The sequence below is a fragment of the Petaurus breviceps genome, unplaced genomic scaffold (assembly GCF_028583685.1).
Source record: "Petaurus breviceps papuanus isolate PSGF00001 unplaced genomic scaffold, PetGlider_PUasm1.0 90650, whole genome shotgun sequence".
NCBI classification, from domain to species: Eukaryota; Metazoa; Chordata; class Mammalia; order Diprotodontia; family Petauridae; genus Petaurus; species Petaurus breviceps.
This window is the reverse complement of record NW_027187299.1, coordinates 8475975-8498302: the sequence shown is the minus strand read 5'-3', so window position 1 is coordinate 8498302 and position 22328 is coordinate 8475975. Positions and strand designations below refer to the sequence as shown.

Sequence of the window (22328 nt, the reverse complement as noted above, 5' to 3'; positions counted from 1 at the left end):
CAGCTGGTTAATAAACAATCCTATCAAATTATAATTGGCTTTGCTGTCATGTCCATTTCAGAACAAGTTGAGTTCAATATACCTATGGGACATCAAGGACAAGGTGTCTGAAAAGCAAGTGGTTATACATGACATTGAGACTCAGGAAAAAGATTAAGGCTTTGAAACACATGTTCATTGAATCCTTGGGAACTGATAGGATTATCAAGTGAGATGGCATGAAGTACAAAGAAAAGAAAGCCCTGAAGAAAGCCTTGGGGGACACCTACAGAGAATAGCTGGTAACCTGGGTGAGAGAGCTAGCAAAGGAAACTGAGATGGAGAAGTCAGAAGAAAATGGCTTTCTTAAGGATTTTAGCCAACACCATCAGCCAGTCAAACTTAATTCACTTTTAGAAATGGTGCAGCTAGGTGGCACAGTGGATAGGGTGCTGGCTTGGAATCAGGAAGACTCCTCTTCCTGACTTCAAATCTGGCAGACACTAACTGGGTGACCCTGGATAAATCACTTAACCCTGTTTGCCTTAACTTCCTCATCTGTAAAATGAGCTGGAGCAGGAAATGGCAAACCACTACAGTGTCTTTGTCCATAAAACCCCAAATGGGGTCACAAAGAGTCAGACACAACTGAAAAGCCTGAATAAGTACAAAAATTTACTGAGGTGGGTATAATAAGAACCACTGGTACTAGAAATCCATTCCCAAACCAAGGGTGAACTCTCCCACCAATATAGAGATAGTCCAGGGGAAAGCAGGCTCAAACTTAGACCACATGATGTAGCAAAGACAGTTACAGCTCCTGGAAGTCCTTTCGTGCCAGGAGTCCTTTTCTCCTCTTTGTAAGCCTTCATAAAGTTCCTCTTCTTAGGTATGAGATAACTCTTCTGCTAGACTCCTCATAGAGCTGCCTTTCCTTTGTGGGTCTAGAATTGTCTTGGCTCCTATAAATAAGGCTATTTATAAATATAATATAATAAGATATATAAAAATATAATACATATAAATAATATAACTTATATATATATGTGATCTAAGCAATTGAATGTCAGAATCTGCCCATTCTTTTTTTTTTTTTTTAATATAAGACCCATAGGATTTGACAGGGTTTCTTCAGTTGATCCCAATATTCTTCCAGCTTAGCATTACTCTTCTTCTTCCAATGGCTTTCCTTCCCTCCAAATTAAAAGACTTCTCTAACCTAGTATAATGCTATTGGCCTACTGAATGATTGATTCAATAGGGCTGTCTAGGTCTTGTTCATACCTAGTTCAGATCTCTGATTGATTTATTCAATTCAGAAGTCAGGGGCCATCTGTAATTATATGAGGTAGGGGTACAAAGATTGGATATCACATGACCCCCATCTTCATGGAGTTTACAATCTAGTAGGGTTTAATTGTATGCTTCCAATATTTCAATGGGCTAGATATTAGATATAGATATCTTCCTCACATCAAGAGCCATTTCACTCTTTGTTTAACTTGATCTACCAAAAAAGTTCAACTCTACAGTAGAAGTTGTTATAAAAACTTCTTTCCCACCCAGTGGAAAGAGGGATCTCTTTATGTCTCCTATACCACCTGCGCTGTGCCCATGATTAATATTTTGGATCCATAATATTCTACCAATGACTGGGACAGAAAAATGGATACAATATTAGAAGCCACATATCTTGTATGCATAAATGGCAACTGATATTAAAAGCAAATTATGTACCAATTTGAACCCTAAATCAAGTCACTGTTGAATGGAGGGAAAAGATTTTGCTAAGATACTTATGAAAAAGAGACTAACTGAACTTTTTCCAATAGCTATAGGATCACCCTGTTTGATTAATAATGTGCCTTCTGCATGGAGCATGCAATCATGTCACTCCTATGCTCAAAACTAATGGTTTCTATCTGTTGCCAATCAAATAAATTCCAGACTCATGCCATTCTGGGCTCTTTACAATCTGGTACCAACTTAGTTTTCCAGCTTAATTCGTATTTGATGCTCCAGCCAAACTGTATTATTCACTGTTCTCTAAACATATAAAGTGCGTTCCTACCTCTTTGTTCATACTGTTCTTTATGCCTGGAACCCTGCACTTCCCACACCTCTCCATCTGAGCTGGTTGGAGTCCTATCTTTCAAGACCTAGCACAAATCCCACCTCCCCATTTCCCCACTGAGAAATTATCTTTTCTTCCTTTGTCCTTACATAACCTTTTGTTCAACCCTCCCTTCCACAAGGGAAATGTTTTGTAGCTATTTGCATTTGTATCTTATCTCTCTTGAGATAAGCTCCTTGAGTCAGAGATTTTCAACTTGTTCATCTTTGTGTCTCCCTTAATTCCTAAGATAGAACTCTTAACAAATTAATTTCTTAAATTGAATTAAACCATAACAACCTTGATGGTTATCTTGGGGATGGCTTATTCAAGGATATTCATCAGTGACTGTAAGAGTGCTGACTATCCTGAACCATTTTGGGAGGGAGACAGTTTATAAGATAAGAGTCTCAAAGGCTTTATACTGAGTAGACATTCAATGAATATCTACTGAATAATTGGCTTATTGATTAAAATCTTCCATTTTAAAAAATGTGATTAAAAACAGATTAAAATTTTTGAAATCCAGGATGTAAATAAGAAAAAATGTACAAATCTCTCATTTAACCCTAACAATAATCCTGGGAGGTAGGTGCTATTTATAGCCTCAGCCTTTTCTTTCTAAAAGAGTTGTAACAACTCCCTGAGAAAGCAGTATCAGGAAGATAGTCAACAAACATTTATTAAACATCTACTATGTATCAGCTACTGTACTAAGAATTAGAGATACATAATACCTTACCTTCAAGAATGTAAAGACTTGCCTTTGTTATGGGAAATTATTTTCTTTTATTAATTTTTATTATTTGGGGCTCAAGGTAATTCTTCCTGTGACTTCTGGTTAACTAAAAACCTGTATTCTTTGAATATTAAACTCTTTTGAACAAAACCTGATTCCTGGAATAATAATATTCAGGGAAGTCTGTTTAACATTCCTCTGACAAAAGCCAAAGGGAAGTTTGAGCTCCCCAAAGTGATTTAGCTATTTCTTAGCTTTCCTAGCTCAGTGCTTCTTAAATTGTGGGTCGTGACTCATATGGGTCACAAAAAATTTGGCAACACTAAAAGCTTTCTGAATGCATAACGACCAAAAGTTAATTAAAAATCTGAGGTGTTTCTGGCAGCACTTGCCTTTGTGGCATCGTGCACCTTCACTGCAGCCTTGGTTCTGAACATACAACATGTGCACTTTGCCACACCACACAATGCCAACAAATGCTGCTGAAACTCAAGTTCTCAAATGGAAAAAGTTTAAGAAGCCCTGCACCTAGCTAACTGTGTAAGGAAGCATTTCCCTGATGCTGATGTGGTTTAGAATCTGGGAACCCCCTTGAATCTTCCCACTGAATCTGGCCTTGGCCTGAGACCATAAGCCTTCCATTTTCCCTATTCCCAAGTCTGTTACCCTTAACCTAGCCTAGTCCTCCATTGTCTCCAATACCTCAGGCTATTTACCACCCTGGATCCCATCTAAATTCCATTCTCTTGGTTCCTGGAGTCTGACCTCAGTCCCATCAAGATCCTCCCTGGACCCCTCTCATCACCCCAGACTACTACACCACCCCTAGATCCCTCCCACAGTCTTTCTGTATATAAGATCCATCTTGCCTCCATGAAGGCGCTCAGATTCATTCTAGCTCAGACTCAATCTATGTCACATTGTTCTGGCCCCACTTGTTAGTACAAGTGACACATATACTTAGGTTCCTTAAGAGTCTACCCATTATGGTTGAATCTTTAATACATTTTGTTTTAACATTGGCTGAGAGAAGGCTTAAGTCAAATTCATTTGGTAGGACCTGGCATATTGGTATTTTGGGGTCTCAAGTACCTTTAAACCCCCAAACCTCAACAATGCCAGTTTTCTTAATTATCTTGGTGACATGTAAATTTTCTCTTCTCCCACCCTGCCATCCAGTTTATTATGAACCCTCTAAATGTAGTTTAATCTGTAACCTTATTTAGTTTACCTATGGAGTCTGTTTAACTAGGTTTGTTTCTTTAGGGGCTATCAGAGATTATGATTTTGCTTAACTAAATTTGTTCAATTTTTATATCAAAGGAAGCATGGGACTATGAATCTACTTTTTCTTTAACTTTTATGGCCAAAGAAGAATGTACAAGATTCGATATATAAAAGAATTATTTCTCTATCACTCTGATGTAATTTTGTCTATATAAGAGGACTTGTTAGAATCCTAATCTTGTTCAGATTTATGTTTTTGTTTGAGATTTAAACCTATGCTTAAGAATAAAAAAAGCCTAGGTTTTTACCTCTGTAAGTGCAGTCATGATAAATAAATTTCAGTAGTAGTTAACTACCTCATGAATTCAGAAAGGAGATATTCCTCCCATCACACCTTCTTGCCCTCAATGTTCAAATGTGAGAAACAACATGCAAATAACTTCACACATACATGTGTGTGTGTGTGTGTGTGTGTGTAAATGGGAGGTAATTTCAAAGTGAAGGCACTAGCAATTTGGTAGGGGGAGTGATGGAAGGAAGAAAGCCCTCTTTGCAGAAGATAGGATTTGAATTGAGCCTTGAAGGAACCCATGGAAGCAAGAAGATAGAGCTCAGCAGGGACAGCATTCCAGACATGGGGGACATCTACTGAAAAGACATGGAGTTAGAAGAAGTTATGTCATGTTTGAGGAATAGCAAGAAGGCCAATATCACTGAATCATGGAGTATGAGAAGGGGAGTAAAATAGAAAACTTGGGAAGATAGGAAGGGGCTCAGTTGTAAAGAACTCTAAAAGCCAAATCAAGTCAAATCAAAAAACATTTGTTAATCCCCTACTGTGTGCCAGGCACTGTTAATGCTGGGGATATAGAGAAAGGTAAAAAATAATCCCTATTCTCAAGGAGCTCACAGTATAATACAGAAAACAGGCAAAAAATTATCTATCAAAGAGATACACAGAATAAATGGGAAATAATCATAGAAGGAACTCATTACCATTGAAAGAGATTGGGAAGGTCTTTTTGTAGAAGGCAAGATTTTAGCTGGGGCTTAAAGAAAACCAGGAAAGCCAGGGAGTAGAGATGAGGTGGGAGAAAATTACAGGCAGGAGAGAAAGTCAGTGAAAATGCACAAAGTTGGGATATATCTTGTGTCAAGGCTTTCAAGAAGGCCAATGTCATTTAAATATAGAGTATGAGGAAGTAAGGGGCAGTTAGATGGTGTGGAGAGAGAAGTGCTGGGCATGGAGTTAGACTCATCTTCCTGAGTTCAAATCTTGTCTTCTTAGACACTTACAGGTTTTGTGACCCTGGGCAAAACATTTAATCCTGCTTACCTCAGTTCCTAATCTGTAAAATAAGTTGGAGAAGGAAATGGCAAACCAAAGATACTAGTATCTTTGCTAAGAAAACCCCAAATGGGGTCATGAAGACACCTTTGAAATGACTGAATAACAATAATAAAGAAGATGAAAGAAGACTGAAAAGTAGGGAGAGACCAGGTTATGAAGGTCTTTAAATGCCAAATAGAAGATTTTATAGTTGGTGCTGGAGGTGATTGGGAGCCACTGAAATTTATTGAGTAAATAGACTTGGTCAGACCTGCCCTCTAGGAAGATCATTTTGACAATTGAGTGGAAGATGAATTGGAGAAGGAGAGACTGGAGACAGGGCTATTGGAATAATTCTGGCATGAAGTGATGAGGCCCCACAGCAGGGGAACGGCTCTGTGAGTAGAGAGAGGGGGCCATATAGGATAGGTGGTATAAAGGTAGCAAAGATAACATTTGACAACAGATTGAAGATATAGAGTGAGTGAAAGGAGTTGAGGATAATAGATGAGTTCTGGTTAAGCTGGGAGCTGTGGAAGCTTGAATTGATTAGCAGACAGAACACTCTGATGTGGAAGAACAAAGCTGGACCTTACTTTTCAAAGGAGCTGAGTCATGTGCTCTGTTCAAGTCCAAGGGTGACTCCATAGTGACCCTAAGTTCTTTCTCTGCTTAGAGGTCAGGAATGTTCAGTCCCAGGTTGTTGCTAAGAATCCAGGGACAGGATGGGCCTTAAGGAAGATAGAACTCATCAAAAGGGTGGGTTCCTGGATCCCTCACACCCCCAACTTCTTACAAGCATGGACAGACCTCATCAATACGGTAACACTATAAGTCTAGAGCAATTGAATAGATTCCCTGGGCAGGTGGGGCCTACTAGATGAAAACATTTTCTTGACTATTTCTGGTCTCAAGAAAAAATCTTTTCTGTGTTTTTTGTTGTGTTAGTAAACACATTCTATGTTCTTTACCTTGTTAGTTTGTTGCTTGAAAAACAACTAAGGATACTAAACTTAGATGTTCCCAGGAGAAACTCCTGTGGGAGGGAGGGAACAAGCAAAATAAGTTAATGGGAATATTAATGATCAAAATGCACCCAAGTTGAACCTAGTTCGTGTGAGCATAGATCTTTAGTAATGAGTCATGAATTACAAGTATAATAGGAATTCAAAGAAGGGAGAGGTCAATCTGGGCTTGAGTAGTTGGGAGGGAAGCATCCATTTTCTACAAGCAAAAAAAAAGGGAGGTCATTCCTGGCTGAGTATGCATGCAAATGAAGGCAACAGTTTGTGGTTGAGCATGGCATGTGTTCCAGATAGTGTAGAGGCCAGACTGACTGATACTAAGGGTGTGTATTGGGGAGTGGAGCAGATAAATACGGGGTAGATAGGGCGGGGATAGACAATGGGGGTGTATTTCCCAAGACAGTTACTGCAATGTTGCTTCTCGTCCTGATGCTACAGGGGCTCTGTCTTGGTTTTTCTGTTTGTCTGTCTATGTCTAAGTCTGTCTCTATCTTTCTACTTTTTCTCTTACATACAAATGAATGCATGCATATATTTATATGTATATGTGTGTATATGTACATATATATTGCACAAAATAATATATGTATACATATATGCAACATATGTGTGTGTGCCTAAATTGGCATCGTTGCTGCCCTCACCATTTTATCACTGAGGCCCTTTGAGGCCAAATAAAACAAGTCTAATTCCTCTTTCATATGACAAATACTCAAACCCTGATACCATGACCTTTCTTCCCCCAGTCTTCTTTTCTCCTAACTAAACATGCCCAGCTCTTCCAATCAATCCTTAAATGATAAGGACCTAAGGTTCTTCACCATTCTGATTGCTCTCCTTGAATACCCTCCAATTGATCAATGTTCTTCCTAACCCATGGCATCTAGTCCTGAGCATGATACTTCAGATAACAGTCTTACGAAGGCAGAGTACATTGGTACTGCTGCCTCCTTATTTCTGGAATTTACACCTGTCTAAATGTAGCTCAATATCACATCAGTTTTTGGGTTGCTGCATCACTCTGCTAACTCACGTCGAGCTTGCCATTTGCTAAGACCCCTAAACTTGTTTTCAGAACAATTGCCATCTCACCATGTTCCACCACCAGTCTTGTACTTGTCAAGCTGACTTTTTTGGACTCCAACACAAGTAAGACCTTTTATTTATCCCAACTGAATTTCTTCTTAGACTCAGCCCAATTCTTTAGTCTGTCAAGATCTTTTTGGATCTTTTCTCTGTATCCCGTATTATAGGCAAATTTGATGAGCCTACAATCTATGCCTTCCTCCAAGTCATTGATAAAAATTTTAAACAGTGCAGGACCAAACACAGATTTATGGAATACTCTGCTGTAGACCACTTGACACATTGACACTGAATCATTAAACAGTTTGTTCTTTGATTCTGGTCATCCAACCAGGTCTGAATCCATCTCACTTTATTATCATTGAATCCATAGCCCTCCATCTTCTCCACATACATTATCAAAACATTTGTCAAAAACTAGGTGAACTATATCCATAGTGAACTATCCCTAATTGCTGGTTTAGTCAAAAATGGAAATGAGGTTAGTCTGACCTGTTCTCGATGAAGTCATGCTTTCCCAGTATAATCACCATGTCCCTTATCAAATGTTCACCAACCATTTCTTTAATGATCTCTTTTAGAATTTTCCCAGAAACAGAAGTCAAGCTCACTGGCTTATACTTTGCACACTGTTCTCTTCCTTTTTTTTTTTTTTTTAAATTAAGACATTTGGTCTTTTCTAACTTTGTGGTTTCTCTCCTATTTTCCACAATCTTTCAAATATCACTGGCAGTGGCATGGTAATCATATCTGCCAGTTCCTTTAGGCCCCAGGGATGATTGATTCTTGCGATGAACCCGGGGAGAATGATATCTCCTTTGGAACATGTAACAGCAAGGACAGAATGAAGACAGGGTGACTGGGAATCTAGCTTGGTCTGAGATCAATCCCAGGCTGGACTTAATAAGCTTTGCTTGCTAGGTATTAACCCCATGGCATTTAGTATTATTTCAGGCACTGGAGGAAACATGGATTGCAAGGCTGCTTCGTCTTTCATATTGTTCATTTAACATGGGTATGTTTCACTCTCCTTCTAAATGTTTTGTCCAGTTTTTATAGACAACTTTTTTCTTCTGCCTACATTTACTGTAGGCAAAGGTTTTCTGGACTTTCTGTCTTTGAAATATTCTCACCTTAATTCTTGATTGAAGTTTTATTTTTCCTTGTTTAACTGTTTTTCTCTCTTTCATACATAAATATCCCCAAATGGGTGGTACCATTCAGAAGATAATTGGCCATTTGCCCTCTGTTTTGTCCTTTGTTTTGTTGTTTAGGGCGGTGGATAGAGTACCAGGCCTAAAATCAGGAAGACTCATCTATCCCTCTGAGTTCAAATCTGACCTCAGACACTTACTAACTGTGTGACCCTGGGCAAGTCGCTTAAGTCTGTTTGCCTCAGTTTCTCATCTGTCAAATAAACTGAAGAAGGAAATAGCAAAACCACTCTAGTATCTTTGCCAAGAAAAACCCAAATGGGGTCATGAAGAGTTGGATATGACTGAGACAAAGTTTACAACAATCTCGGGTCTATTATGCAACTTGTTGCTTGTTGTTGAATGAGAAATAACCTCTGCCACCCCTGGAAACTTTGCCTGTATCACAGAATCCCAAGTTCATTGATTTTAGAGCTAGAAAGGACCTTTTTATTGTTGTTATTATTGTTGAAGTCATCTAAACCAATTGCTTCACTTTTCAGATGAGGAAACTGAGGCCAGAGAAGTTAAGTGACTTGCCTAAGTCCACACAACTAGTAAGTAACAGAATTAGTCCCAGACCCTCTGATTTCTGTTCTGGGGTGGCATCATGGAAATTTGCCTGGCCTACTTATAGAACTTCTTTGACTTGAACTTGCTCTTGATTATTCTTTTTTGCTTCTCCTTTTGATTGATTTCTTTTTTTTTTTGGTTAATTTCTTTCTTTCAGAGATAAGCTAATTGATTCTAAAATATCTTCATTTTCTCCAATAATTAAAAATAAGCTCACTGATCTATGATATATACAAGCCTTAAATTCTTTCATTTCTCCTCTTTTAGTGCACAAAAGCAACAAAAACCTTTTTTTTTTTTTTTTGCCCTGCACACCAAGTGCTTTTTTTATATACTATTTTATTGCTGAGCTATAAAATTAGTTTTGGTCCATTTCATATATCTGATGTTCTTAATTTTTTTCCAAAAAGACAAAAAAATAGCTTTTGCTTCCATTGAGCTTTTTAAACTATTCTGTTCCTATTCTCTTTTAGTTTGTAGACTCCCACTGTGATATGCTTAAATAATTCCAATACTTTATCTGAGAGAAACAGTCTGCTTCTGTCTCATTAGTTCCTCCTAATTGGTGGATACTAACCATCATGACCATAAGAATGCCAGCTCCTTGAGATTAGAGATTTTTTCTTTGTATCTTTATCCTCAGAGTCTAGGACAATATCTGCCATATATTTAGCGCTTAATTAATGCTTGTTAATTGATTGAGCCTCCACTTTTAGGAGCCTCACTTTGGGGCTAACTTTATCTTTTCCGGGTGTTATTATGCTATCTTATTTGATCCTCCCAACATCTCTGTGAAATGGGTAGTGCAATTATTGTTAATGTTACTCAGTTTTTTCTGATTCTTTGTGACTCCTATGGGTTTTTCTTGGCAAAGATACTGGAGTGGTTTGCCATTTACTTCTCCAGTATTTTATAGATGAGGAAACTGAGGCCAGCAGGGCTAAGTGACTTGCCCAGGGTCACACAGCTAGTAAGTATCTGAGACTGGATTTAAACTTAGGTCTTCCTGACTCCAGATCAGACCAGATGCTCTGTCCACTGTACCACCTAGCTGCCCATCTCCCTGATCATCTTCATTATCTGTAAAATGAGGACTTTTATGGATAAGGAAACTGATGCTCAGAAGAAGATTTGCCCAAAACTCAATCTGTAAAGAGTGAAGGTGAGAATCAAAGCAGTATCCTCTGAATCCATATCCCATGCTTCTTAATGAGGCTCTACTGTACTAACAAAATTGACTTTCTTTTCCAGGGCTCTTTTGTTCCTCCTTAGGTCTTGGGCATGGGTTAATTTTCATTGCTAATCTAAGCAACCAAGTGGCAGCTCAGGAGCTGAGTCTTCCCCCCCCCCCCCCCCCCCAGCCCCCACCAAATTGTTAGTTTGGGCAAAATAATTTTTAAGTTCAAGCTGAGCTTCTGATTCTTATTCCTTAATGGGGAAGGGGTGCCCCAAGGTATACCTGTAGCTAAAACTTGATACCTTCCCACCAAATGGTAGTTATAAAAAAGACATAAATATATACATATATAATTTTCTCCCAGGTACATGTCAAAATATATTTTAACATATTTTTTAAAGTTTTGAATTCCAAATTATATCCCTCCCTCTCCTCTCCCCTTTCTGAGATGACAAGCAATCAGATATAGATAATATATGTGCAATCATGTGAAACATTTCCTTATTAGACATTTTGTGCAAGAAGACTTGAATAAAAGAAAAAGAATGAAAGAAAGAAAATGAAAAACAGCATGTTTCACTCTGTATTCAAACAATATCAGTTCTTTCTCTGGAGGAGGATAGTACGTTTCATCATTAGTCTTTTGGAATTGTCTTGGATCATTGTATTGCTGAGAATAGCTAAGTCATTCACAATTCAGTAATTCTTGTAAGGTTTTTCTGAAATCATTCTGCTTGTCATTTCTTACAGAACAATAATATTCAATTACAATCATATACCACAGTTTTTTAGCCATTCCCCAATTGATGTCCATCCCTTTGATTTCCAGTTCTTAGCCACCACGAAAAGAGCTGCTATATCTATTTTCATATAAATAGGTCCTCCCCCAACCCCCTTTTTTGAATATATATTTTTGGGATATAGAGCTAGCAGTGATATTGCTGGATCAAAGGGTATACAAAATTTCATAGCCCCTTGGGCACAGTTCCAAATTGCTCTCCAGAATGGTTGGATCAATTCACAACTCCACCAAGAGTGCAGTAGTGTCCCAGTTTTCCCACATCCCCTGAAATAAACTAATTTTTCCAAGCTAATAGCAAACAGAAAATTAGATAGTTATACAAATGAGAGCATACAAAGCAATATATAGAGTGAATGAGCAATACCATTGGGAGCTAAATCTCAGCTCATCTAAGAGAGAAAATCTCAGATCTCACTCAAGGAGAAATTTTCTGAAGTCTCTCATATAGTAAGATAGGGATAAGGACATAACTGAGGTGCCAGTTCTTCTACATATGGGCTTCTTCATAGAGTCTTTCTGTCCCTTCAGGGACCTCTCTCTTAGGAGAATCTGAAACCATGTGTCTTCTCTCTAGAATCTAGAAGGTAGAAAACCAGCAGCTCTCTCTTCTCCCAAGCCCTCACCAACTCCACCTCTTATGCAGGAACACAACATTGAATAGTCAGTCTCCACTAATAGAGTCTTTTGCAAATGGAATTGGAGCCCCTGGTTACACTAGCAATATTATTATCACCTCCATCTTATAGACTAAGTAATTAGACCCAAAGAGAAGAAATCTCTTCTTGCTCATTGTTGATTAACACAGTTAATTAACAATAGACTGTTCTAGAATACATCTGTCCTGGTTCAGTGCTATTTCCTAGTTATCATGCTACTTTCCTTCACCCATCTCATATGAGCTTTCTGCATTCCACAAGGCTGTTGACTTAATTTGGAAGGCCCTCAGCAGAGTGAAGGTTTGTATTCTGGCCCAAACCTTTCAGGATTGTCAGCAGAGAACATGAATAAAAATGACCATAAAGAATTTTTCAAGCATGAGCTATGTTTATATATAGCATTTTCCTTCCAAATGCTCAATGTGTTTTAAATTTTTACCACATCATTTTTCATAACAATCCTGTCCACCCCACGAAGAAGGTTATAACTATTATTCCCTCTGTTTTCCATCTGAAGGCACTGAGGAACATAGAGGTTGAATGTCTTGTCCCAAGTGAGCCAGCCGGCCAGTGGCAGAGCCAAGGACAACTTCCAGGTCTCTTGACTAGGGGCTTGATAGGCTGGAATAGAGGGTAGAGATAGGAGAAAGGATGTTAAGAGAAAAATGAGTAGCTCTACCTCATATAACCTATGGGGTGAAGGAACATGGACCAGGTTACATACACAGATCTCCAGAACATCCCCACAGAAACACTTTTCCATAGATGTCATTGACCTTCTTCTGAGAGGAATTTGTCTTTTAAAAATAAATCCATTGTAAACTTGCCCTTCTCCTGAGAATAGTCAGATGGGCTTTGTATCTAGGCAAAGGTAAGATTGTTGTTTAGTGTCTTGGTACATTGGTTTCTAGGCTTCATTTTATACTCATTCTTCAACTGAATTTAATGAGAATGTCACCCATGAGAGCATTTTAAATGTCTTTCCCAGGCTGTAAATTGTTTCTTGTGGCATGTTGGATTCATGAGCCATGACAGACACAGGCTCTAAACACCCATCAACTTACCTTGATGCTCCCTGGGCTTTGTCTAGATACCAGAAAATGCTGTCCACTATCTTGTCATTGTCTGATAATGAAAAAGGAGCAATAAATAAGTCATTAAAAAAATACAATGGGGCAGCTAGGACTGGCCCTGGAGTCAGGAGGACCTGAGTTCAAATCTGGCCTCAGACACTTAACACTTACTAGCCATGTGACCTTGGGTAAGTCACTTAACCCCAATTGCCCTCCAAAAAGTAAAAAAAAAAAATACAATAGAAAAGAACCAGTGTAAGATCAGTATAGATGAATGGGGGGCAGGGGGGAAGGAGAATAAACGAAGTTAAAGCTGTCCAGCATGATGGACTAAATGATGCCAGGATCTCTATAAACCTTGAATTTTACAATTATGTCCCCGAGACCTTGGGCAAGTCATATCACCTCTAGATGCTTGACTTTCCTTTTATGCTGGAATAACAACAGCTGACACCTCTCTAAGATATATCCACATTTGTAGCCCCTTTTTGTTGTTGCTGAGTCATTTCAGTTGTGTCCAACTCTCCATGACCCCATTTGGGTGTGGTTTTTTGACAGATGAGGAAACTGAGGCAAATAAGTTTAAGTCACTTGCTCAAGGTCATCCAGCTGATGTGTAAGGCCATATTTGAACTTAAGAAGGATGAGTCTTCCTGACTCCAGGCCCAACACTCTATCTACTGTGCCACCTACCTGTCCCTACAAGGTAAATTAAAATGGATATGCCCCCTTCTTGCCTTTCCACTTAGTTCCTCCCCTTCTTCCCTTCTCCCCCACTTCCTTCCATCTTAAAAAAAGAAACTGTGTAGCGATTCAGAAAGGCAACAGGAAGGGGCAAGCTAGAGATGGGAGCACCTTCCACTGGTCCTAAAAGTACCTGAGGTTCACATCTGTAAAATCAACTTATTGTTTGCTTTCATCACCCAGGTAAAGAGGCTTGCACAACCCCTCCCTTCTTTTGCATATCCTGCTTCAACCACTTATTACCTTTTTGTTGCTTGTTTTCTCTTCAAGGCTGCCCTTAATTTTGGTAGACTTGGAATTGGAAGAGACTTCAGAGACCACCTTAGTCCATCCATGACTTAAATCATCAAGCCCAATAACTCTTTCTCACCACCAACAACATCCAGCCTCTACCTGAAGACCTCCAAACACAGGGAACTTCCTATACCCTGAAGCAGCCCACCTCACTGTTACATAGCTCTAATTGTTAGGAAGTTTTCCCTTGATTTGAGTCTAAAATATTCCTTGTTGTTTCTTCTTTTTGGTCCTATTTCTATACTCTAGAGTCAAGTCATCTTCGAAATATTTGAAAATAGCAACCATTTCCTTCCCGTTCCACAATCTTCTCTTCTTCAGGATAAATACCCTCATTTTTTGACATGCTCCTTGAATGACATGGCCTTCAGGCCTCCCATTCCCACTATCCTGTTCCTGGCTAAGGCTGAGGACACAGGGAAAATCACCTCCTTTATTCTAGGTAGTACGTTTTTGTTTCATTTTAACTCAATTTTTACCTGTATAAATGTTTACAATAGCAGAAGAATGCAGTATGATTTTCCTTGACTCCTAGTTTGTGTGTCCCCAGGGATGTTTCTGAGTCATTATAAAGTAGTAGGATGACAAGTTTGACCTCTGAAAAAGAGGCGAGAAAACGTACCTTTCCCCATTCATTGAAGAGATGGGGGACTATGGGTATGAAGATGTCGTCAGACATGGTAGCTTGGTTCATCCGAACTGTTTCTTTAAAAAAAATCTTTCTTACATGGGATGGTGCTATGGAAAGGGGGAGGAGGATTATATTTGGAAATGAACAGAATGTTAAAAGCAAAATACAGAAATAATGTTATGAACTAAAGTGTTTAGTTCTCCTCATATCTCAGAACATGCTTCATTGCCATACTCTCTTGCCCTATTTGGCTTAAATCTAGTTTGGTTTAATAATAATGTTGTTATTCAGTCATATCCCACTCTTCATGAAAACCCCCACCAATGAGATAACAGATCCATCAGAGTATATGAGGAATAATGTAGCAGCAAGGTTCCAGGTCAGTAGCAGAGAAAAGAGAATGAAGAATATTGGGCATGCATTCTTCCCAGTTGGGAGAGAGGGTCCTTAGAACATGAGAGATCCCATGATTTGTTCCCAAGAGGCATAACTGGTATGTTCCTTGTGTTCTGACTCTTCATGGGATTGTAACCATCCACCAGTCCACCATCTTGCCATCTGCCATACTGGTACTCCCCTTCCCCTTACTTGGAATAGCTATACTTTGGATCTGACCTCTACAGAGCATGTCCTCTCCTGCTCCCTCCCCGGCGTAAAGAACTTAACTTTACAACTCCTCACTAAGATTGAATTGTTCTGGGCGGTAAATGAGTGAGTGCAAACTCACGACCCGCTATACTTAGTTGGCTCCAGACCAAGGTTCACATCCTATTTATGTATATATCAAGAAACCAGTGCATTTTACCACCTTCCCAGTCCTAACTCCTCACCCATTCCACCCTCCAAACCCCTTTCTACCTCTAGCTCTGGGAACATGAATCAAATCAATGCTATAATTGTTTCTGAAAACTACATGACAGTCAACTGCTCTTTGGTCCACTCACAAGCCTTGTGACTCCCAGGACTGAAACTACCTTCCCTGGCCACCACTATCCTATTTATCATCATACATTGGAATATAAGCTGCTTGGTGATAAGGACAGTCACTTTTATACGTGTATTCCCAATGCCCAGTACATAGTAGATGTTTAATATATGATTTTTTCATTCATTTATTGATTCCTACAACTTAGAAGGGACTTTAGAGATCATGTAGTTTTGGCCCTTCCCCCACCTCCATTTTACAAATGAGGGAACTGAGGATCAGAGAAACTAAGTGATTCCCTCATTTGCATTTGCACAGTTATTAGGATTCAAACCAGGTCATCTGATTCTGTAATGTTAATGGGATATATGATCTTCCCTGTCCATTAATAGGCCTCACATGGAGCCCATTAAGGGAAGCTTGCTTAGGGGAGGCTTGCTTGTAGGAAGGCTTTCACACCTTTTGCTAATTTCTAATTAGACACTGAGTCATGAGGGTTGTGATGCCTTCTGGCTCTGAGAAGTCTATAGATACTCTGAGTTGGTATTTTGCTTTGGGGGCTCTCTTGAGAAAGATCTTGTGATTCCCTGGTCAAGATTCTAAATGGCCATATGTTCAGAGCTCCCTGACTGCTCAGATGTAAAGGCTCTCTTGATCTAGGGATGTATGTAAAGTATATAGTTGATTCAGGTAGTCAGAGCCCTGTCTGTTGGTCTTTATTTCTCAGCTTGTATTTTCTGTTCTTATTTTCTCTGAAGTTCAGGGTGCTGACTTTTCCCCTGAACTAGTGAATGTAATTAAAAAAAAAGATTGTTGACCCCTTTAATGTTGTTTTCCTTTAGAAAAGCAGATCAAAGAACCTTTGCTTACAGCCATTCTGGGTATGCCAATGTGGTTTCCGCTACAGACTCCAAACCCCTTCCACTGCATCAAACTAGCTCTTTCAATTAGCCCTCCAACTCTGGAGCCCTGACCCACAATTGTTCCTGGAAATGTCTGTACTTTGCCACATTACTATTAAGATCCTGGCTCCAGTTAGGAATAAACATAGACCAATATTCTTAGAAGAATAGGGGAGTATCTGACTTCCTCCTAAGGTGTCTCATTTGTTTCTGTAAACTTTAAATAGATGTAAAAGTACTGTTTAAATCTGAGGGATAGCCATTTGTAAAATAGCATCGTCAGAGACTTAGAGCTAGACAGAACATTACACTGCAGTCTCAGAGATACAGGTCATTCTCTTCCTTTGGTCAACTATAGTTTCAGTGGTTTCCTGGTCCTGCCTTTTGTAAGTCTCAATTTAGAGGAAAATGGAAGAATGAAATAACTTCCCTCCTAACTTTGTACTGGATAACCTTCTTCTGCCTATCTGGTATTTCAACTGCCTACAGTGTAATCACAACTCCTTCAATTTGTTTGTAGCAAGCAGGTTTAAAGTCCCTAATCAACTAGGAAACCCCCATAGCACTTATATTTATTTATTTATTGCTTTTTTTTTGGAGGGCAATTGGGGCTAAGTGACTAGCTCAAGGTCACATGGCTAGTTTTTGTGTTAAATGTCTGAGGCTGGATTTGAACTCAGGTCCTCCTGACTCCAGGGCCGGTGCTCTATTCACTGTGCCACCTAGCTGCCCCAGACTTATATTTAGAGCAAGACTATGTCAATGTCCCATAAATTTTATAGAATCCATAGCTTTCATAATTGGTCATGGTTTCACTCTAGTAAAGGCAAGCTATTGACACACTCACAATCAAACTACCCTGCTAGTGGAGAACTTACAGGTAGTCTGTGTTAATTAACTTTAATAATATCCTAGGTGACACCAAAGTCACCTCAGCAATTTGTCCTCCTAACAAATAGCTGAACAAAGTTATTATTTCTACATACTCTTGATCTAACATTGACATACCATTCTACTACACCAGTCTTCTTCCTGTGGTAAGGAAAGAGGAACCCTTTCATTGAGCCACATCTCTTTCCTGATCTCCAGTCTCCTGGAAGAGGAGAAACATCATTCCATAGGGCACTAGGCTTCTCCCTTACCTGGAAAAAGAGAAATGCCATTCTATCAAGATTCCAGCCTGGTATACCACTCAGGGGAAGGAGAGTTCCTTCCAGCTCCAGGGCAAAGCAGCCATTCCTTCATCTCCAAGTATTTGATTTCTCACCTGAATTGCTTAGGGTCCTGAAAGAATTCTACCCTGAAATCAAAGCCTTGTGGACACTGAAAATCTATCTAAAATCTTCCCTTAATAATCAACAAACTCCCTTTTGGTTATACTCTCCACATCCCAGTGATTCTGAATCCCTATTGGTCATTATTCAAAGTCCATTTTCCATCCTCTACTGCCCATCCCATATTCCTAATTCTCTTCAATCCCCCTTTCCATGTCTCACCCCAAAGCTACCTACCCTTTTTCTCTGGAATATTTGCTCCATTGGCAACAGAACTGATTTCATATTAAATCTTTTGCTTTCCTTCTCCTTCCATCTTCTGGATCTCACTGAGAGTTGACTCCCTTCTAATAATACAACTGCTTTGGCCACCTTTTCCGGTAATTACTGCACTTTCATTCATTCCCTGCCATTCCTCCCCTCCAAATTACCACCTGAGCTGGGGTAGTTGGGATATTCCAGGCTCCCCATGGCCACCTCCAGATTCTTTCTCTACCAGCATTGTTTTTTGTTTTTGTTTTTGGAGGGAGGAGGGCAGGGCAATTGGGGCTAAGTGACTTGCCCAAGGTCACACGGCTAGTGTTAAGTGTCTGAGGCTGGATTTGAACTCTGGTCCTCCTGACTCCAGGACCAGTTTTTCTATTCACTGTGCCACCTAGCCGCACCCTCTTTACCACCATTGTGCAATAACTTTTTCACCTTTGAGGTTTCCTCAATCCATATCTATCACTCAATCAAAATTCTAGTAGCTGATGTCCACTGACCTCCAGGACACTGCCCTTCTTTTCCCAATGAATCCAGTGCCTGGATCACAATCTTTCTCTCCTCTCCAACTCCTGCTCGCATACTAGGGTATTTCAACATATTTATTGATACTTTCTCAAACATTCTAACTTAATAATTCCTCAGATTACTCATTTCATATGACCTCTTCTTCCACCCTTCCCCAGCCACACACCAAGGTGGTTATGCCTTTGATTTTGCTGTCACTCACAAATGTATCACTTTCACGTTCATGAACTCTAATATTCCCTTTTTTGATCACAATCTGCTGTCATTCCACCTCTCCTTTTATCTTGCAACACCAGACATTGTTCTTCATCCACACCATGACCTCTAATCCCTCAACCCCTCAAATTTTCTCCCAGGCTATCACCCTTTCTCTAGCTACTCTCTTCTGCTTTCCCCATTTTAACTCCTTGGTGAACCAGTTCAACACTATTTTCTTCTTTGGAGTCCCTTGACCCTTATATTATCAATCATCCTACCAAACCTCAACCTTGAATCACTCCCGCCACCTAATGCCTTGGCTCCTACACATTTAGTATGGAGCAAAGGTGAGGAAAATCATGATTCCATGCATTTGAAGTCCATTACACATTTATGTTACATAAACCTCAGCTGGGCCCTCACTACATTTCCCCAATTAACTCACTATCCCACTCACCACTGCGGCTATTCCAAATCTTTTCCTCCCTTTTAAATCTCACATGACTCTTCTCCCCACTCCCCACTTTTAGTCAAGAACTTTGCCTCATGTTTTACTGAAAAAAGAAAATTGAAATCATTTGCCGAGAACTCCCTCTTGCCTCCTCCTCCTCCTTTCATACCACCCAAATGCCTTTTGCCTCTATCTCTCCTCAACCTTATCTCGTGAAGAGGCAACCTTTCTCTTTACCAAGGCTAACACCTCTCCCTGTTCAAGTCCGATTCCTTCCTGTCTTTTCCTCCAATCCAAAAGATTGCTTCCTTTATCATCTCTACTTAGTTGTTTGTCTTCGATCTCTCTCTGTCTGTTTCCCTACTGCCTAAAAAAATGCCCATCTCTCTACCGCCCTCAAAAAACCTTCACCAGATCCATCCATCCCCACTAAATATTGCCACACATGTCTCCTAACTTTTGTGACTAAAACCCTTGAGAAGGCCATCTACAATAGGTTCTTCTACTTCCTTTCCTCTCACTCTCTTCTTAACACTCTACAGTTTGGCCAGGCATGAGGTGATGAGGGCCTGCACCAAGATGGTGGCAGTGTCAGAGGAGTGATGGGGGCATATGCAAGAGGTATTACAAAGGTAATTTCCTGGCAAATCATTCAGAGAAAATTTCTCTCTAAAGTCTGTGAAGATCTCTTAGCTGCCAAATCTAGTGACCTCTTCTCCATACTCATCCTTCTTGACCTCTCTATACCCTTTGACATTGTCAATCACCTTCTTCTCGTTGGTGCTCATTTTTCTCTAGACTTTTATAACACTATTCACTTCCAGTTCTCCTCTTACCTGCCTTACTATTCCTTAGTCTCCTTTGCTGGATCTTATCCAAGTCATACAGACTAACCGTGGCTATCCACAAGGTTTGGTCCTGGGACCTCTTCTCTTCTCCCTCTATACTGTCGTAATGGGAACTTTGTACATGTTTAGATCACCTAACCTGGAAACATGCAGCCTTAGAAAGAATATATCTTGTATCTTCTACCACGTGGATGGCAACAACCTCTTTCTATTGGCTGCATAAGTGGAAGAAGTTGTATCTTTCTAACGATTAGACTAGGCCAGGTTCTCTTTTTCTCTGCAGTGTTCTCATAGGGTGAAGATTCAACTTTATCCACAGCAGGGCCACCATGCACTGAAAAAGGTACAGCAGGGAAATCCTTCCCCACCCCTTTTAGGTTCTGTTACTTGGAGAAATGGTCTTGGGGTTTTAGATTGTTCTGTTTTGTCTGTTCTTTTTAGTTCTATGAGCTGGCAGTTTGGGGATTTGGGAGTTTCATCAATGGCAATCTTGGAAGCAGAATTCAAGGCCTGGTGTTATAGCCAGCCTAATCAGGGAAATCCAGGGAAGTCAGGATTCCTGGGACTCAAGCCTCAGGGAGATTTGGGCCTTGGCTCTTGATTGGACTGTACTATGTAGGAACTATATAAATTAAACTGGGAACCTAATTCCTTTTCCTTACTTCCCCCGGGAAAGAGATGGCATAGGGAGGCATTATGCCCCAGGTGTTGGGGGGGATGTTTGTATTTTTATTCTTGTTATACTTTTGAAATAAATATTCCTTTGTAAAAACTAATATAATTAGGACAGCTAGGTGATGCAGTAATAGTGCACTGGTTCTGGAGTCAAGAGGACCTGAGTTCAAATCCGGCCTCAAACACTTGACACACTTACTAGCTGTGTGACCTTGGACAAGTCACTTAACCCCAGTTGCCTTGCCTTCCCACCTCCAAAAAAACCGCTAATATGATCTTAAGTGATTAAATGTAATTGGGGTTGAGGGAACCCCCCCCACATCTTTTATGGGATATTGAGTCAATGACAGAAAACCTGGACCACCCCCACATTTTATACTCACCTGAAAATCCTGGAGGGGGTGTGAAATCTAATATCCCTGGTCTTCAGGCAGTGGGGTCCAGGATAATTACTGTTATACTATTTGACTTGGTGATCTCATCAGTTCTCATAGATTCAATTATCATCTACGTGCTGATGATTCTCAAATATTCTTAACCAGACCTAATTTCTCTGCTGACCTCCAGTCTTGCCTATTAGATATCTTGAACTGGATGTCTTATAGACATCTTAAACTCCACAACTCTAAAGTTGAACTCATTATCTTTCCTCCAAAATCCTCTCCCACTTCCCAACTTCCCTATTACTCTCAAGGGAACCACCAAACTCCCAGTATCCCAAGCTCTCAACCTAGGTGTCATTCTTGACTCCTTATTCTCTCTACTCTCCCACCCCCCAATGGGTTGCCAAAGCATGTCAATTTTACATTTGTAATATCTCTTGCATATGTCTCCATCACTCCTCTGACACTACCACCATCTTGGTGCAGGCCCTCCTCATCACTTCATGCCTGGACTATTGCAATAGGTCTCCCTGCCGTGAGTTTCTCCCTACTTTAGTCCATCTCCCACCTGAGCTGTCAAAGTGATCTTCCTAAAGTACAGTTCCTGCCATGTCACCCCTTCTTCCAGTGACTCCACATCACTTCCAGGATCAAATATAAAATCTTCTGTTTGGGATTCAAAGTCCTTCATAATTTGATCCCCCCTTCCACATATTTTTTGATCCAGTGCCACTGACCTCCTTAATCTTCCTTGAACAAGACACTCCAACTGGGTATTACCACTGGTTATCCTCATGTCTAGAACACTCTTTCCTCATGTGTGCCTCCTAGCTGTCCTGGCTTCCTTGTAATCCCAGCTAAAACTCCACCTCCCACAGGAGGCCTTCCTTAATCCCTTATAGTTCTAGTGCCTTCCTTCTGTTTACTATTTCCAATTTATCCCATATAGCTTGTTTGTATATTATACTTATATGCATTTTGTCTCTTCATTAGATTGTGAAATCCTAGAGGGCAAGGATTGTTTTTCCCTTTCTTTGCATTCCTGGTACTTAGCACAAAGTCTAGCACATAGTAGGTGCTTAATAAATGTTTCTTGACTTATTCATTCAGATTCTAACATTATAGTTTTTGGTATATTATGACAAAATGGCACTAAAGAAAATAAAACTAGGTACAGCAGCTAGTTAGCACCATAGTGGATAGAGTGCCAGGTCAGGAGTCAGGAAGACTCATCTTCC

At 39.9% G+C, this 22328-nt stretch overlaps 2 long non-coding RNA genes across 2 annotated transcripts in view; both read left to right on the top strand.

Annotated features, from left to right (window-relative positions):
- Nucleotides 1-22328, top strand: part of LOC138143658 (uncharacterized) — a 97392-nt gene that overhangs the window by 4379 nt on the left and 70685 nt on the right. The gene's annotated exons all lie outside the window — the stretch shown is intronic.
- The window catches only part of LOC138143659 (uncharacterized), a 71632-nt gene continuing 57421 nt past the window's right edge, over nucleotides 8118-22328 (top strand). The window contains exons 1-2 of the long non-coding RNA XR_011163773.1: nucleotides 8118-8514; nucleotides 9196-9249. This is a non-coding gene — a long non-coding RNA (uncharacterized lncRNA). The remainder of the gene's footprint in view (nucleotides 8515-9195; nucleotides 9250-22328) is intronic.